This window comes from Festucalex cinctus, chromosome 13, assembly GCF_051991245.1.
Source record: "Festucalex cinctus isolate MCC-2025b chromosome 13, RoL_Fcin_1.0, whole genome shotgun sequence".
Classification (NCBI taxonomy): domain Eukaryota; kingdom Metazoa; phylum Chordata; class Actinopteri; order Syngnathiformes; family Syngnathidae; genus Festucalex; species Festucalex cinctus.
This window is the reverse complement of record NC_135423.1, coordinates 20,783,096-20,802,599: the sequence shown is the minus strand read 5'-3', so window position 1 is coordinate 20,802,599 and position 19,504 is coordinate 20,783,096.

Here is a 19,504-nt window from a genome sequence, read left to right as displayed (position 1 = left end):
CAATGAAAACCAGATATTACTTTTGAATTGTGGCTCAACAAAATGATTATTAAAGAAAAAAAAAAAAAGAAACAGGCCAGAAAAAAAATGATGGTCCTCTTAACTTCGGATTTTGTTACACAACTTTTTGCGATATCAAACATGTTTTCTAAAATGCTTGTGGATATTCTCATTCATTCAGTTCATTTCATTCTCAGGGAATTTAATCGATCACAAATAGACTGCCCTCGTCGTCTTTGAAGACAATTTCCATTTTTTTTTTTTTAATAACTTTCAGTGAGACTTGTGCAACTCTCAGCAGGTGATTTAGCCCACTCTTCATGAGAAAACTGTTATCCCAAGTTTGAAGGGTGCTTTCTCTGGGTGGCATGTTTGTGCTCCTTCCACAAATATTAAAAAAAATAGAAATAAAAAATAGATCAGGTCTCATTGAAGGCTACTTAATAGTAGTGCAATGTTTTTACGTAGTTTTTCTTTGGTATTTGGACCATTATCATATTGCAAGACTCAACTGTAACCACAGGAAAATCAAGCTGCTTTGAGACGGTCTTATAGCCTTTTCCTTTAACATGTTGTCTATTATTTTCTTTGTAACCACCTGGAACAACTTTCTCCTTCACTTCCTCTGGTCCATGTTTAGTGTGTTTACACACCATGTCACCAAACAACACTGAGACTACTTGTAACACTAAAGAAACTCACTTCTTTCTTTCTTTCTTTCTTTCTGTCTTGCCACACACCTTACTTGTGATTTTTTTTTCAAGTGGTTAGCCTCTTTTACGTCTCACTAGTAAGTATGTTAACAAAAAATGACTTCATGAGTGCTTTATTTACACAATGGGGTATATGCCACATCGGAAGGGGGACTTTCCGACTTCCACCAGCTTTGTTTCCACTTCCTGTTGCGGACGTGTGGGCCACGTCCTAGTTCTTGTGCTTCCGCCTGTGTGCCCCCTGGTTACGAGTGTTGTAACGCGGCCAGCAGTGGCCGGAAATGGCGCTGATGTGTGAAACTCGGAAGTTGGAAATCTGTGGCATCTACCCAATTCCCTATTGCAAAAAGATGAATCAGATGAACCAGAAAGGATTGTGCTTGACCTCAGAGGTTCCACTGCTTTGTACTCTTCTGATTATATTGAACAATATTGTATGACTAGAACAACAAATACATGCCATGTAGGGGTGTTAAAAAAAATCGATTTGGCGATATATCTCGATACTACATCGCGCGATTCTCGAATCAATTCAATAAAAAAAAACTCGATTTTTTTTTTTTTTTTTAAGAGCTCAGAATTGTTCATTCGGTAGTCTTACCGATTCAACGTCTTATCATCATTGCCTTTTTTTTTTTTTTTTTTTTTTGTGTGTGTGTGTGTGAATCGATTTTTAAACTTCCATTTTTAATGGAAAAATATTCAACAAAACGTCTGACTTCGGGTTAGGATTCACACCTTGAGCATGGAAGAATGTTATATGAACGGAACATTAAGCCTTAATATTTTATTTTAATGCTGTTCAAACATGAAACAGATTACAACCTCTATAAGACTGAAATTTCAGATAAATAAATAATACATTTTCATATAAATCTTACACTCTACAAGCTTACTGATTAGTATTTTCTAAATTTGAATGAAAAATAATCGCAACAATCGACTTATAAATACGTATCGGGATGAATCGGTATCGAATCGAACCGTGACCTGTGAATCGTGATACGAATCGAATCGTCAGGTACTAGGCAATTCACACCCCCATGTCTGTTTTGGCAATGCTTATTTCTGACAACATTCTTAAAACATGTATGCTGGACAACAGAATAATGTTAGTCAGTTGCTAAACGTGTACTGTACCCTGCCGGTGTGTTCCATCTTCATCCATCCAGGTTTCCTGCTGAGTGGCATTAGGACACAAAAAGCCACCATGTAGGGAACTCTGTTATATTATGACACGTTTTACAAAATGGTGCCAAGACATATTTAGCTATCATCTACAGTGTCAAATTTGTCTCAGGTAAATGAATGCCTTGCTAATTTATTGTTCCTGGCCATAAAAATGTTATCATGTCAGCCAACATGGTTCATAATATGTTTTAAAATGTCTCCTTTATACATATCCAAAATGAGAGTAGAATTTTATTTTAGTGGCTATAAAAACAAGAGATAACAAATAATATAAATAAATGGTAAACTGCCCCCCGAAAAATGTGATCCTTCTACAGTGATACCTCGGCTCACGAACGCTTCAGCTCACGAACTTTTCGCCTCACGAACATTAAATTCGCGAGAATTTAGTCTCTGCTGACGAACTACTTTTCGGCGGATGAACCAAACCACGCGGTCGAACAGCACCACGGTGGCGGCCACAAGAAGCTGACGCACGCTCACGGCGTCCCAGTTCGTCACCCCCTTTCTTTTAGTGCGGACGCGGTTTGTGTTTGATAGACATTTTGAGTGTACTTTTGCTATTATGTGACCGAAAAAGACCCCACCACAGGCTAGTGTTAAGCCTAATGCTTACCAGCGAGGGACGGCGATTCGGCGGCGCGTTTGCATTGTAGTCAATGGAGTTCGCGCCACTAAAAAAAGCGAAAGTGTCATCACGTACCTCAAAAAAGGAGAAAATCGTGCCACGGCTGTTTAGTCCCAGGAAAGAGGTGAAAGTAGTTGACGGTGCTCACTTGTTGACTCGCTAAAGTGCTCCACTTCCTTGTTCACCAAGGGACACGCCTCCTCCGCTCCAGTGAGCACGAAAGTGCGAATGAGCGACAACCGTTCCATAAACACTCTACGCGGTGAAACGCTCGCGAATGAAGTAAGTCTACCATTGCTACTATCCTTAAGAACTACCATCACAAAGTAAAATAAAACGACTTTATTATACAGTACAATTTATTTCTTTAATTACAATACAATAAAAAAATAATAAAAATAAATAATAAAAATAAGGTATATTTTTGTGTAGTTTTAAGGCTTATTTAGTAGAAAATTATGTTTTATAGGGACCTTGGAACGGATTATTCTCATTTTAATGGTTTCTTATGGGAAATAAATGTTCGGAAGAAGAACTTTTCGGTTTACACACACTCTCTGGGAACCAATTAAGTTCGTAAACCGAGGTATCACTGTACTTAAAAGCCTAACCGCTAACTGTCACAGTTCATTACACAATGCAGTACAGTACACTTGAAGTCGAGCATACTTAAATACACTCGGGACCGATTGGAGGCACCAGTAATGAGAGGTTAGTGGATTTTTTACAGTCATACAGGGACATATAGTATGTTTCTTTTTACTTAATCCTCCTGTCACATTTCACTTAATCCCTTATCCCTTCAGATTTCATACACTGTCAGAAGAATCTACTAGTTCATTCATTCCTCTCTTTGTCCACTCATCTTCCTTCCCATGCACTCTGAGCTGATTAGCGTCAGGATTCCTTTTCTGAAATAAGAATTCAATATTGTGCCTTTATAACAATTTGAAAAAAAAAAAACAGAGTTACTTCTCTCTAAATGTATTTGTGAATCATGTCTCCTCTTCCATCGACAATCCCTCATCAAAATCATTGTGGATTCAGATCAGCATAGCAAAACAAAAACTTGCTTTTGTACTATTGCTGGCTCTCTCTTGGTCTCTATTCATGAATCTTCTTTTTTAATCTTTATTTACACCTTTATGGTTTACATAATCTGGATTTAACATTTATTTGGCTTTTTTCTTTTTCCAAGCATGCATCATGCCTTTAAGCACATTCTTATTGTTTTATGAATCTTCCCATTTAAAAACGCATCTCCAAACCAACACTAAAATAAAATCATGAATAGAACGAACCTGAGATGAACTGCACATAACTGACCCTAATCCTTGAACAAAACAGTTGACAGCACTTTGGCTCCAAGCACTTAAACGTGTGCGTGTGTGTGTTGGGAGGTTCTTCTGTAAGAGGGTCCAAGGCAAAATTATCAACAGAAACTAAATCACCCCATTGTACTGCACACTAAACGTATATCATTCCATATCCTACTCACAACCACTGCAGCATCTCTCAGCAGAAATCATGAATACACTGTACATCATACAGATATATAGTCTACAAATCAACCTTTAACCAAGCAGCCTTATACTTCATCCACTGATTTCACGACCATATTCCTTTCGAGTGTCTGCCTGCCTGACGTCAACCTCCTGTCTCCACCACACCAAAATGCACTGGACCTCTGCGGACAGATATATGCTTAAAGTGACAAAGCGATCATAATCGGTCACACACGCACACGCACACGCTCCTGGGCATACACATCGTAGTCAATGGGGGAAGGTTTTGAAATGTTTCATGTAGAAATAAATGGACAGCTTCAGAACATGCAGACAACAAAGTCAAATTCGCAGTGTTAAGAAAAAAAATGTAAACCTAACTTTTGTTCAAGGCAGATTGCAGTCATTAAATCCTTTTGTAATTCTAAGTGTACGTTCAGACCATTGATGCGAGCCTTGAGGTTTACAATGCTTAAAATGATCAAAAAGTTTATGGTGCAGAAGAAGAACATAAAAAAGTACTTTGAGGCTCTCATTTAAGTTCAGCTGTTCTTTATGTTTCCCAAATGTGTCCTTACATGGCTGCAGAGCAACAATAACTTCATTTGTGTACTTTACACTACCGAATTACCTCAACATATTCAACCAATTTTAAGACAAGATTAGAATTTATATCTCATACCTATATTTTATATTATTTGGTAAATAATTGTGTCACTGCATGAGGATTTTTGTTCCTTTCAAGAGTTAGACAAAGAACTAGAAATGCACGGTCAGATGATCACAGCGTACTTGTTTTAGTATATTTGCTATATTTAATATTTTTAGCATAAACATTGTTTGGCAAAACTGATGGCCATATATATTATATATGATAATGTTCTATGGAGAATGGTCAAAGTTCAGAATTACCCAATCACAATTAAACTCACGTTAAATGGGAGTCATCACACTCCAGAAACCCTTGAAAGTGCTTCTGATTAACACCAAATAAGTTTCAAGTGTTCTAGTAGGCCATTTCATTTCTGATATATCCATGCCTGAAGGTTTTGTACTATTTGGAACTGTTCATATAATAGTTCCCTCCGTCTTCACTAAGGCCCCTATTCCAGCCTGAAAGCATGATGCTGCCACCACTGTGCTTCACTGTTGGTATGGTATTTTGCTTATGAGCACCATTTATTGTGCTTTTTTGAAATTATGGCTGAAATGTTGCTCTAAGTTTTTCATCAGACCGTAACAGATTTTGCTATGGTATGATTTCTTAGTAGTCCAAGGAAAATAAGGCCTCCACAGACCCGCCAATTGCTGTGGATTGTCCGTATTGTTACGGTGTCGGTACCATATGTGTTCGGCCTGCCAGATCCATTCGGGGGCCTTCGCGTCTGGTCGGCGCTTGCTGATGACGTCAGTACAGCAAGCGAGCAGTGTCAAATGTGTTCACGTTGGTTTGGTTTCCGAATTTTGCGGTTCACGTATCACAATACATCACAAATACAGTCGTAATGATTTTAGGAACACATTAGCACGTCAACTGACAATATTTCGTCCCATCGCAGTTTTACTTTTTTGCATTTATGTGCTATTTTACCTCAATTTTTTACATTTATTTTATCTAATGTATTTTTTCAATCTATTTCATTATTTAGTCAATCTTAAAGTATCCTGCTTTTATACTTACGTTTATTTACGTTTTGCAATCTCAGCCCATACATTTTGTTATTTAAATGACATCTTTAATATTTTCTTGCCAATGTCACCTCAGAGGTGACACTGCACTATGAGTTGCGGAGGGTCGTGCGTATTGCAGAAAATAATTACCATGATGATGATAATAAAATGATGGAATTATTGCCTGAGATGTGACATTTCCTCACCAATATGTTCTGTACTCAGCCTCAGGTTATTAGGTAACTACGAATTTATTTGTAACCTTCATGTGTGTGCATGTGTGTCTCATGGACTATTGATATAAATATTAATCAAAGGTAATGGCCTACTACCGTAAAGTCGAAACTCATAAGTTAACTTCATCAACTACAGTAGCACATTTTACTTTTTCTTTAAAGATGTCAAATGCATTAACAAATCAATGAATGACACATGAATGAATGAATGAATGCACAACTTTTCTTTATATGTTCAGTATTTTTTTCCTTCCACAAAACAACAACAACAAACAAGTCTGAAAGGGTTTCACGGCAAACCTTTAATCCTAGACAAGGGAAGATTAGAATAGCCACGGTGAGATGTAATTGATTGATGATGATTGATGAATGATTTTGACGCGTTACGAATCCTTGCCTTTTGGGTCGCCGAACAGTTTGATCCAGTAGTGCGGCTGTGATAAGTCCCATTAGATAAATAATAATAAATTTCTTCGTAAAAAGCGTCAATGTTTTCTCTCCAACGACTGGAAAGTTGCCTCACCAATCACAATCGCCGACATCTCAGCCAATCCTGTAGCGTAAAACGTCTCAGCCAATCCTGTAGCGCAACGTCATCTGTAGGCGAAGGACCCCGAATGGATCTGACAGGCCGAACACATATGGTACCGACAACGGAATTTACTTAATTACCTCGTTACGCCCATAACACTGATTGTTCTGGATATTTATAGAAGAAATCATGTGTCCCGTTGCTCAAACGGGTTGAGAATGAGCAAAAATACTTATAGCGACGTCGCTTTTTGATCCTTCGATGTCGGCTCTTCCTATCATTGTGAAGCAGAATTCACCAAGCGTTGGATTGTTCACCCACTAATAGGGAACGTGAGCTGGGTTTAGACCGTCGTGAGACAGGTTAGTTTTACCCTACTGATGATGTGTTGCCGCGATAGTAATGCTGTGGAGCGGCAGGTGCAGCGGCGGGAGTGGCAGCAGGGGCAGGCGCTGTGGCAAGTGTTACGCCCGGCTCGTCAAGGGGAAGGGAAGTAACACAATAACAGAAAATATAGAGTAGATAAACACGGGGTCGACTTAAACATCTGAGTAGTTTTAATTGAAGTTTCAGGCAGGGGTTTGACAAGGGAGTGAAAGTGGAAGGTGAACAAATAATAACCGCATTTGACAGAACTGACAGAACGGAGGAGAAACAACCATAACCAAAAGGGGAATAATACAAGGATACACAAGAGCACAAAATGGGTTACCCAGCTCACGGGTCTAGCGAGTGTCTCACACCAATAGCAAAACGAAAGAGACACGAACGAGGCGAGCTGCACTGGGAAGTTCCAGCCGCCCCGAGGAGCGGCAATGCAGCGCTTTTTATTGTGGAGCAGTCCGGCCAGGTGGTAGTCGGCGATTGGCGGAGAGGGCTGGAGCTGCTCCACCGAGGGCGTAGGGGCGGACGACCACCGCCCAGGACGTCGCGCCAGCACATCCGTCCAATCAGCGCGTCGCGCTGGCACAGTCGTCCCATCAGAGCGTCGCGCTGGCACAGTCGTCCAATCAGCGCGTCGCGCTGGCACAGTCGTCCAATCCGGGTGTCGCGCTGGCGCATTCAAACTGCAGTACCATTATACGGGCACCAGCCGACACAAACACACAGGTACATACTAGGAGAGCGTAGCCGGCGGCGGGCCCGAGCCGCCAGCCGTAACAGCAAGAGCGGCAGGTGCAGCGGTAGCAGGAGTTGGAGGTGGTGTTTCAGCAGCTCTTTGATGCAGGAGAGTCTGCGTCAAGTTCTGCAGGCCTTCAACTTCCTCTAGCAGCATTTTCAATTGTTCCTTCACCATAGCCAACCCAACGGCCACATGGGTCAACGTTAAACTTTGATCAGCTGCTGCTTCTGTGGGAGCCATCGCCACTCGCCCGGGGGATGGAATGATGAGGTTCCTCCCTGGTGTCAGTGGCACCTGGCACCCGGTAAGCTCCTCGCGGTGGGGTGGTGTGCTGAGAAGTTCTGGGGGAATTTGAACCGCTTCTGCTTCTCCTTGTTCGGTTTCTATAATGTTCCTCAATTGCCGCTTAATAGCAGCTTTTTTGGCTTTTGCCATAATTTTGGCCAATGTCTTTCCCTGTAGAATAATAAGAAAAGATTGAACATAATATGAAGTAAAATTACAGTGTGTGTTTTACAAAGTTGCTGTGTAAAGTGTACATACTGATTCAAGTCCATGGAACGAAAGGAGGTGCTTATCGAGTCGCTTGTATTCTTTGGAATCGCATTGCTCCACGGGGCACCTGAGTTTCCCGCTGTAGCTATAAGTATATGGTAGATAATTGCAATTGTTTGATAACATGCGACAGATGCATCGTTCTGGTGGTGGCTCAAATGACGGAGTGCTCACTGATGGGGAGTGGAAGTAAGGATTAAAAGGATTGTACGCATTTTCTGCATTTCGAGTTGAATCAGAATCAGAATACACACCCAATTAAGATATCATTCTTACACCACCGTGGCACTATTCCGTGCACCTGTTCTTTATTTTGAATGAGAAAGTTGGCACCCCTAATACATGTTTTGGGAACATAGCGTCCAGTGACGCACGCTATGGAAGATGTTGGCTGTCAGTAATCTGACTCCCTGCTTATTGAGATAAATCCCATTGCGTTGGAAAAGATGGCGACGTTCACAAAACATAGAAAAATTGTCAATAAAGTTCACTGAGTAAGAAGCACAGATGCTTTTCAGCCATCTCGAGAGTGATATAATCCGACTGAAACGCTCATCACCTGGTCGGACAGTAGGCAGAGGACCACTCAGAAAAACCTCTGCGTTTAGGTATATTATCTTGTGTAGAAGGGTAATAAAGTCTTGCTTCAGTATCTCCGACTGTTTTTTCAACACATCGAATGCTCCTGTGTGAATCACAATCGATCTCACAGTCGGGTAGTCAGTAGCAATCTTGTCGACTTTTTCAGAAATGTCCAGCACCATGTCATTAGCAAAACACAGAACTTTGGTGTTTTTTCTGCTGCACAGACGTTTAACACCAAACAAGGCTTTGTCGCCTATTATCAGTGTTTGTGTTTCAGTAGCTGAACGGATTTGCTGAGGAGGTCCGGTTTCATACCTTTGACTGGTGCTGTGATCCCCCGAGGCTTGCTGGCTCGGCGACAGCACGGCAAACCTGTTTCTCAGTTCGATATCAGTATTTTGTCTTCGTCGGCCAAGAGACGGTTTCCTTTTTCTTGCTGGTACCAACGTCCAAGACTGATTTCTTGGGGTTGAGGTAGCCTTTTGCATAGGCCGACGTGTTTCCTCAGGCATTAGTTGGCGGTCAGGTCCAGCTGTTGGGCGACGACTCCTCAGTTTTGGCTTTGCTCCCAGCACATTCCACAGAGGGTCGGTGGATGGAGCTAGCTGTTTGTTAGCATGCTCATGACCACCGTTTGGAGACATTGGCAGTGTGGTGTCATTCCACGATTTTCCATTCACCTCCACAAACATTTCAAGGCGGTGCATTCTTGTCTCCAGCACTGCCATCTTCTGAAGAAGTTTGTGGTATTCATCGGTCGAGATGGAAGGCATCATTCGTCCAGCCATGCTGCTAGTAGCAGTCGCGTGCTGATTAGCAGGCCGTGCTCACGTTATCGTGAGGAGTTTCCAAAAAGATAAAAATAAAATGTTGAAAAATGCGCCCAGCTGGTTGTATCTACCAAACAAAAAGGTAGTACAGGCACCTGGCACCCGGTAAGCTCCTCGCGGTGGGGTGGTGTGCTGAGAAGTTCTGGGGGAATTTGAACCGCTTCTGCTTCTCCTTGTTCGGTTTCTATAATGTTCCTCAATTGCCGCTTAATAGCAGCTTTTTTGGCTTTTGCCATAATTTTGGCCAATGTCTTTCCCTGTAGAATAATAAGAAAAGATTGAACGGAATATGAAGTAAAATTACAGTGTGTGTTTTACAAAATTGCTGTGTAAAGTGTACATACTGATTCAAGTCCATGGAACGAAAGGAGGTGCTTATCGAGTCGCTTGTATTCTTTGGAATCGCATTGCTCCACGGGGCACCTGAGTTTCCCGCTGTAGCTATAAGTATATGGTAGATAATTGCAATTGTTTGATAACATGCGACAGATGCATTGTTCTTCTGGTGGTGGCTCAAATGACGGAGTGCTCACTGATGGGGAGTGGAAGTAAGGATTAAAAGGATTGTATGCATTTTCTGCATTTCGAGTTGAATCAGAATCAGAATACACACCCAATTAAGATATCATTCTTACACCACCGTGGCACTATTCCGTGCACCTGTTCTTTATTTTGAATGAGAAAGTTGGCAACCCTAATACACACATGCAATCAGAGGTGGCAAATCCAGGTCCAGAAAGTAAAAACCCTGCCACAGTTTGGTTTTAGTCTAAGGTGCTAGCTAGCAAGCTCCCTAGCTAGCTCCCATGGTGCTCGTTTTCCTGCTTGGGAGCTAGCTTGCTGGCTCGATAGCTAGCAAAAGCCAAATTGTGGCAGGGTGTTACGAGAGACAGAATGCACTCCCCTTCTATGGATTAATGAGTGCACATGTTTTTGTTGTGACAAATGAGGCTACTGTAAACATTATAGCTACGTGGCTCTTTTAGTATCGCTGCGGCTAATAAACAACCGGCAACTTCAGAAAAAGTTAATAATTTACCAACTTGAGTTGTATTTACGGTACAAAAATGATGAATGAGATCATTTAAATCCCCGTCAGTCCACCACCATTGCATCTTGCCTGATGTTTCCATCATTAGTCCCGCCTGAGGCTCTGGTCGCTACATGTCCCCAGTCGGAGAAGCTACAGTGTTCATTCACTCCTATTTGGTGCGCTCTGAATAACTGAATGGCACATTCCAACAACACTGTGTTTATGAATGGTCGGAGTGGGGCAGAGCACGCTTGGAGTATATTTACGAAAGCACTCACTAATTGTTACCATACAAAAAAAGTGTAAGATTCATTTCTCAAAAATGTCATACATTTTGTAGAGGCTTGCTTTGCATGTACGCCAGAATTGTTGTTTACGTTGCAATGCATTCTGGGTAGCGATGATGAATGTTGCTGCTCAAATTGCGGCCCTCTGTCAACAAAGCAAAACAATTGCAAACTACTAAGAAAAAATGCCGTACTGACGGAGTTTTGGATGTTATTTTCAATCAAAGGGGAATTTAAAAAAAAGAAAAAAGAAAAAAAGGCCATGTTAAAACCTGCACACATATCACAGTGACAAAGACTAACTTAAATTAAAGGAGGAAAAAGCTGCAGTAATAAATAGGTTGAATAGATTGGGATGAGTAGAGGATATCCTTATTAGCGCTCTAAAACTCACTAGGCACTGCAGATTAACATTCAACTGCAGCTGCTCAAGTAAAAAACAAAAAACAAAATAAGTTCCGGTAATGCAAATGCAAGATGGCTAAGCAGCATGAATGCCTCATATAATGATGTGGTGAGACTCCATTTGGGATAAAAGATCATCTTGATCATGATAGCGACGCATAGTTGAACAAACTGATTAAAAGCAGCAGATGAGATCTCAGAAACTGATCTCTTCTAGGAAGTTAATCGTGAAGTGCAGAAAAACTGTCTGTGATGCTACATGGCTGACTATTTTGATCTCCAGTGAGTCTTGTGGATTGTTTTAACATGAAAAATCAATTACAATTATTACAAACCCAGCTATTACTGTTTAATTCCATTTCTCCAATCATTCTCATTATTCTTTATGTCATTTTTGCGTTCTCTAATCACCCTTAGTTTTACCTTCCCTGTCCATCAGCATTTATTGTATGTCTTCAAATTGCCTTTTATTAACTGTTATTATCTGCATTTTCTTGTCCAATCTTTCTTCTATTTCCCCACTTATCACTGTTTACAATCTTAAACCACATCTCCACACCTCTGTTTAGGACAATTTGGTCACCAAATGCCACACCTTTTGTCAAATAAATACGCTTGCTCACAAATCTATTTCATTGCGCTCCTCATCTTTAATGCATACATTTCTCTATTCATTCACCTCACCCTACTTATTGCCAAACTGATAAGGAAAATAGATTTAACTTCTTTGACAAAAGTTGTATGGAGATGCGATTGAGGTAGAAAAATATCTCAAAGGGGAAATACTGCATTGATGTTGTATTTGTTGTATTTTGATTGAATAGATCACCAATAGAACAGTTTAAACACCACCATACAGGTAAGTAGTCTTCATAGGACATATATATATATATAACATGCACTCTCACACGGACACAAAATGGATGCTATTTACATTCCAAGTAAGCGATGTGTGATGTGTTTCATTGGTGAATTACCATATAAATAGGTGCCACTGCTTATCAAGCTTTATTTAAAAAGGTAGAACAGAGTGATTGTGAGAAAGACAAAAAAAAAGAATGTAAGAGACTTAAAAAATGCTTGTTTGTTATCCCCAGTACTTCTGTACTTTATAAATCTCCATACAGCAATGCATAGAAAATGACCCTTTACATATTAAACTAGGATGCAGGACGACCCCATTGCATAAACTGCTACTGGCCGAACGAATCATCATATCCTATACACTGAAGGAAATCATTCAAATTAAAAGCTTTCATATTAACAACATTTTATTGTAAGGCAATAATCAACAAGTGACAAAAAGATGGGTCATTATGTGCATTTACTTTACACCATGTCACCAAGTTACACTAGCGATATACCGTATTTTTCGGATTATAGGTCGCTCCGGATTATAAATCGAACCAGCCAAAAACTGTATAATTAAGAAGAAAAAAACATATATAAGTCGCACTGGAGTATAAATCGCATTTTTGGGGGGAAATTTATTTGGTAAAATCCAACACCAAAAACATACATGTCATCTTGAAAGGCAATTTAAAATTAAAATAAAAGAGAGAACAACAGGCTGAATAAGTGTACGGTATAATAACGTTACATGACTGACATGCCTGGTAATGTCAGTAATGGGAGTCGGAGGCGGAGTGTTGAAGCACGGAGCCAAAGGCTGGCGTTTTATTGACATCAGCTTCTGAGGTCTTAACAGCAACTCCCCACTCAGCTAGAAGCTAACAGGCTAACTCCCCTTTTCCACATAACAAAACCTTCCCACCCGGAACTCTCCCATACGTCCCAACGTTCCGTGGGTGAATTATGTTCCCATCACTACAAGTTATTCATATAACTCTAGCATAAAGAACATGCTAACAAGTTTACCAAACTATCAGTTTCACTCCAAATCACTAAATCCAATGAAATCTTCATCCTCTGTGTCACTTTTAAACAACTCCCCCAACTTGGGAGGTAGATGATGCGCCGCTTCCTCTTCTACCGACAATGTTGAAATTATCAACACAGGCCTAGAGCGCCCTCTTGCGGTTTAGTGTGAAAATAACATGTGAAATGATAATGTGAAATGATGATAATCATGTGTTGATAATTTCACACATAAGTCGCACCAGAGTATAAGTCTCACCCGCAGCCAAACTATGAAAAAAACTGAGATTTATAATCCGAAAAATACGGTAACCCGAATTTTGACTTAAGTCAAATTTCGCTATTAACTCTTTGACTGCCAGCCATTTTCGGAAAAGGTAACCCCATAGTGCCAGCTGATTTACAGAATTTTCCGATCTTTCAAGCTCCACAGAAAATGTTGTCTTAGGACTATGGAAACGCGGATACTACCAAATGAAAGATTGAAGTCTCATCTTTCATCTAAAAAAAACCGTTTGTTTCTACCTTATTCAGATCTTCAGTAATCAACAATAGAAAACAGCTTCGTTTCACCCAAATCCTCTATTTTCTTCCAAAATATGGAGAAATCAAGCTTTTTGTGAAACGATGTTATTTCATGCACTCTAGTGAATTTGGCACTTTTTTTTTTTGCATGAGTGATTCTACAAACACCTAAACTTCTAACCCCAACAATAAAAAAAAAAGTGTTTTTTGATTGCAAAATAACAGTTTATTTACATGCAACAGTAGCAATCCGAACAAACAATTTGGAAAACGCTTTGCAACCTATTTACACGTGCGCAACTGCGCATGTGTGGTGTGTGGGTACGTGTTACTATTTACAATTGTGTGGATGTTTCAACGACACAATTTTTCTTTTTGTGTGGTATATTGTGGAGCAATCCCGTGCGTGCTAGGGGGATGCAGCAGGATTTGCATCACAGTTTTTGTCAGTCTGCTTCTGCATGGACTGATTTGCGTAGAGGTTGGCATGATGAACGATGTGCTGGAGAAGTTCATCCATGATGAAGAGCTCCAGGATGTCAGCTGGCAGGTGGGAATTCAGCTCTGCTGCAGCATCCCTTGGTCCTGGTTTTGCAGCAAAGGGGAAGATGGTTGGCTGCCAGCCAACTTCATCAACTTCAAGCCAGCCAGAATCTTTGGGATCTGCAAATATACATTTCAATATCATATATTATTTTAGAGCACTGTGATGCAATGTGTGTGTGTGTGCATGTTTACCTTTTTTTCTTGGATGTATTGGTTGATGCACACTCTGTAAATTATAGAAGACGTTTACCATCAAATATTTTATTAGTGCTGTGGAAAATCTTTTTTTTTTCTTTTTACCTTTGTTCTGCTCACTGTGAAAAGGGTCACTTTGGGCCCTATGAGGAGGAGCTGAAAGAAACATATACAATTACAATACTATCGAAAAACTTTCCTTTTATTGTTGCGGTGTATTGAAAACGTTTTTGTTTTTTATTTATTTATTTTTTTACCTTTCTTTGTCATAGAACCAGCGGTCGGACGTTGCTGTGAGCACGATCTATAAAATATACATTCACGTTTGTATAGGTAATAGATGTTCTAATGTATATCAGCACATTTACACACGCTTCTAGCGGATCGCCCGAAAAGTTAGGAAAGTAATCTTACTAGCAATCTCTTAGCATGTTAGCGCTTACCTTCATGTTCTTTGGAGGACGAAAGACTGTCCAAGACTGTCTTGCATCGGACCCATTGTAGTCGTCATCGTCCGATGAAACGTCATCTGTGCAGACGTGCTCGGTTGTGCACCACTTTCTCCGGTGTTAGCATCGCTAGCCGGTGGGGCCTTAGGACGTTATTAGCATCGCTAGCCGGTGGGGCCTTAGGACGTGGTCGAAACGGCCGCATCACCGCTTCAACTATGAGTTAACCCCGTTATCATTGTGCTCTTGAGCACTGGTCGATGCTTTTGAGCTTTGAAAATAAGGATCAAGCGTGAGCTGATTGCCATCTGTAGCCTTTTTGACTCCCTTAGCCAAGTTAGTCATTCTCTCCCCCTCAACACTCAGCCTCTCTTCTTCTACTGTTGTCTCCTACCCGATCTTGTCCAAAAGACTCATCACAGCCATCTAGTGGCCAGGAATACTCATTATAGTAACCCGATCGGCTTGATACTTGGAGCACAGCTGCCCAAGGCTTTCCTCCACCCATTTCCATAAAAAAACATAGTAGACGTCAATAGACGTCTATGGCGGCCTATCCTAGGATTATACTGAACGTTTTTAAACGTTTATGGCGGTCAAAGAGTTGAAGTCAATATTTACATCAAAATAATTTGCATCTAATCTCAAATTAAAATCACAAAATACAGCCAACCGCCGGCAATTAAGCCATTTAACAGTATATTTAAAACAATACTGAACAATGTCAAACATTTCCTATGTAGGCCTACCTGTGGATGAAATAGTGAACTGTGTAAATTCAGTGGCCAAAGTGCAACGTGAGTATGCAGGGTGCACCGCTTAAATATCCAAGCACTAATTTATAAATAGTTAATAGTTTAGAAAACCTGCATGTAATAATGTGTAGTATAACATGTCTCGACATGAATGATAATTACATTGAGTCATGTTTAAAATTAAACATTTTTATTTGATCAAGAATGACATCTCCCTATCTCTGTCTTATGCGATCTCTCTCACACAAGCGTACGCACGCGCACACGCCTACACACACGCCACACATACACACACGCACGCACGCACACGCACAAAGATGAAAGTCATTTAAAGTTGCAAGAGGAGAATGGAAACTCATCTACTTCCCATCAACTGTCTAATTAACGAGTTATCAATGCCCCCTAATCTAATTCAAAAGTGTCTTTCTAGATTCCACTGCCAGGAGTAAGAAGTTGTGATGTAGGCAATCAGAAATGTGAGGCCTAAGCGAAGAAAGCAACTAGGCGAGAGGGAACATGTTGGCTCGTCAAAATAGAAGCAAATAGAGGTAGCAATCTAGGAAATTATAATTATGATATTAAAATGGCAGAATTAAGGAAAATTTCTGACAACAATTGGCTAAATCAGCGGTTGTTCTTAGAAAAAAATCTAATATGCAAACAGTTTCCAATCACTAAATCAATGTTTGTTGTGTATTTGTAGTTGACTACTGCATGGACACCGGTTCCCACACATCAAGCACACTCTTAGAGTAATTTATTATCTCATTTGTGTGATGTGTCTTTGTGTATCTATGCTGAAAAGTACAATATGAATTTGATGTAGTATTATTATTATTATTAGTAGTAGTAATAGTTGTAGTAGAATTAAACAATCAAAAAACATTGCAGCTGTAATACAGAGTGTCCAAAAGTAACTTCACACTTCCTTTGTTCTGTTTCGCTTCAGGTATCATTTGGACAGACCACATTTTACAGCTTGGACTTTGCTGTTTTTGTAAGCATATCATTCCCTTTGCCCAGGGCGCACTAATTGACACTGAAGCAGAGTTGCAAAATTTCTGCCTGGCAAAATGTTTTTCTGTCCCTGTTTGCAGTTTATTGGCCTTTAGAGAAATCTTATGGCTGTCTCACTTTCCCAACGCATAGGAGACTTTTACGCTATTCATGGAAAGCTTCTTGAAACAATATCTCTTCTTGGGAAGGCCTGCTATCACTATCCATGTGTAGCAATGGGCAGTCCATCGGGGGGCCAGCTTAACCCACAAAATACATGTTAAACATTTGAGGCACAAATCTGCACAACCAAACAAACATTTTTTTATTTTTTTTACAATATAATTTCTATTCTACTTTGTATTTGATCATCATTTTATCATCTAAAACATTAAAGAACAAAGACAATAAAGTGACTTTGTTCGATTGATGGGAATAGACACTCAAATAGCCGTAAATATAAAAAACAATTTTACTGTAAACTAAATCATTGTCCATTTCAAATAGTACAGTGTCCAGCAATCCACTCTTTACTGCTTCTTGTCCTTATAAACATTATGGGTATTATGTACTGTAATTAGTTCATCGAAAATTTCTAAATGACCTCAGCATGAGGACAGTTAAGACAAAGAGGTGAAATTTATAAAAAAAAAAAAAAAAAAAAACAAAAGTACATATCATATCCGAAGATGAAACAAATTAAATATTTCAACAGCACGATGTATAACAACACAATAAGCAGCTGCAAGACCAGGAAATATCCGAACAATACAATTAAAGAATGCATCCAGCCAAGGGGAAAATATAAATCTGCATGCAAAGGCAGCAACATTGACCTTCTTGAAAAATGTTTGAGTGGTTAAAAGGTGCTTGTGTCGAACAGAACACTCAAGTGTTTTTGTCTACTCTAAATCACAACAAGTGAAAGTGTTATACACCCTTGACAATCAGTACTGGTTCTCTATTGACAGTCGTCAATGTCATAAAACAAAAAGTGAGGTAATATTTTGTTTAGGGATGTTCGATACCACTTTTTTTCAGACTGATACCGATACCGATACTCAGAACCTCAGTACTCACCGATACCGATACCAACTGTCGATACCAGTAATACATTTTCCATCCATCCATCCATTTCCTTGACCGCTTGTTCCTCACAAGGGTCGTGGGGAGTGCTGGCGCCTATCTCAGCTGGCTCTGGGCAGTAGGCGGGGGACACCTTGGACTGGTTACCAGCCAATCGCAGAGACGAACAACCATCCACACTCACAAGAACACCTAGGGACAATTCGGAGCGCCCAATTAACCTGCCATGCATGTCTTTGGAATGTGGGAGGAGACCGGAGTACCCGGAGAAGACCCACGCGGGCACGGGGAGAACATGCAAACTCCACCCAGGAAGGTCCGAGCCTGGACTCGAACCGGAGACCCAGCTAGGTCAGTCAAACTTTATTTATAGATTACAAACCAGCTTTCTGACAACTCCATTCACTCCCAAAATGAATAAACAGCTGTTTTAATATTTTCTCTGAGGTAAAGTATTAGTATTAGCTAGCGATCCAAGATGGCGGGATCTTCTGCGCATGCGCGTCACCGATTGAGCAGAGTCACCAATAGCGTCTTGACAGCGAGACCTGTTACGGCTCAATATTGATCCATATATAAGGTGCACTGGATTATAAGGCGCATGGTCAGCTTTTGAAAAAATTGAAGGCTCTAAGGTGCGCCTTATAGTGCGGAAAATACGGTACGTAAATCGGAAAGTAAAACTACCTATAGTCCATGTTAATTCATCTTCCCGCCAGTGACTCTTCCAAGTTTGGCTGTACACTGAGATAACTGAGTAAAAATAATAATAATAATGATAGTAAGAACAATACTTTAATACATTTAAATTAATCTCCAGTTAATGCTTTAATTTTGACAGCCCTAGTATTAACTAAGGCTGCACAGTAAATTCTGTAGAGTAAGTTGACTCTGTTTAGAGTGGGACCAAATAGACTCAGTTTTAGAGTAATCTTTACACTTGGAAGAGAGTAAAATAAATAACTGAAAAAAAGGGGAAAAGGTCTGCTAAAGAAAATAACAGGAAATATGCTGTGTGGCTGTACTTTTGTGGAATATTGTCAAAGTCTGCACTCCCTCCCTCATCTCCAGTCATGAAGGGCTAGGTAACGATCCAAAAAATGAGATTGCAAATCCAAGCAGACAGCTTCGTCTGCAGGAAGGCTCAACGGGGAGGTCAGATTTATGTTCATGCATTTGTAAACATGTTTCTGTGTACATACTGGGTGGTGAACTGTCACTCTTAAAGGATGCCCAGAGGACAGCAAGCTGATGTTGGCTCTCTGTCACAGTGAGACACAACAAGACCAACATGCCAGTCACAACATCTCATTTATCACTCTCCTTGAAGGACTGATGTTGCACAGATTTTTATGTCCTCGGCACTCGTGTTTATTCAGCATATACAGTCAAGCCAACACTCGTGTTTAATTAAAGAAATAAAGTAGAGTCTGGTGGTTGCTAATTTTTCAACGCATTCCACTGTTAGGAAAAAAGGGTAGTACAATTAGAGTCCATTTATGTTCCTAAATGTACAAGCTACACTCATAAACTGTGTGTGTTTGAGAATTGGCATGTTTGAAATGAGAGATGTTAGAAATTTAGTGCACTGGTCCAGATGAGGTTCATATGGCTAAGCAAAGTGCTATAGGTGGGAAAATTGAAATGTTGATATTGAATCCTTGAAGTTAAAGCAGTTGAGCACGTAAATGAAGTCTGTGGTTGTATTCTGTTGAATTCCTGTAGATGTTACAAGAAAGATGGTTGAGGTTAAGAATTGGAAAGATAAAAGGTGCGTTAG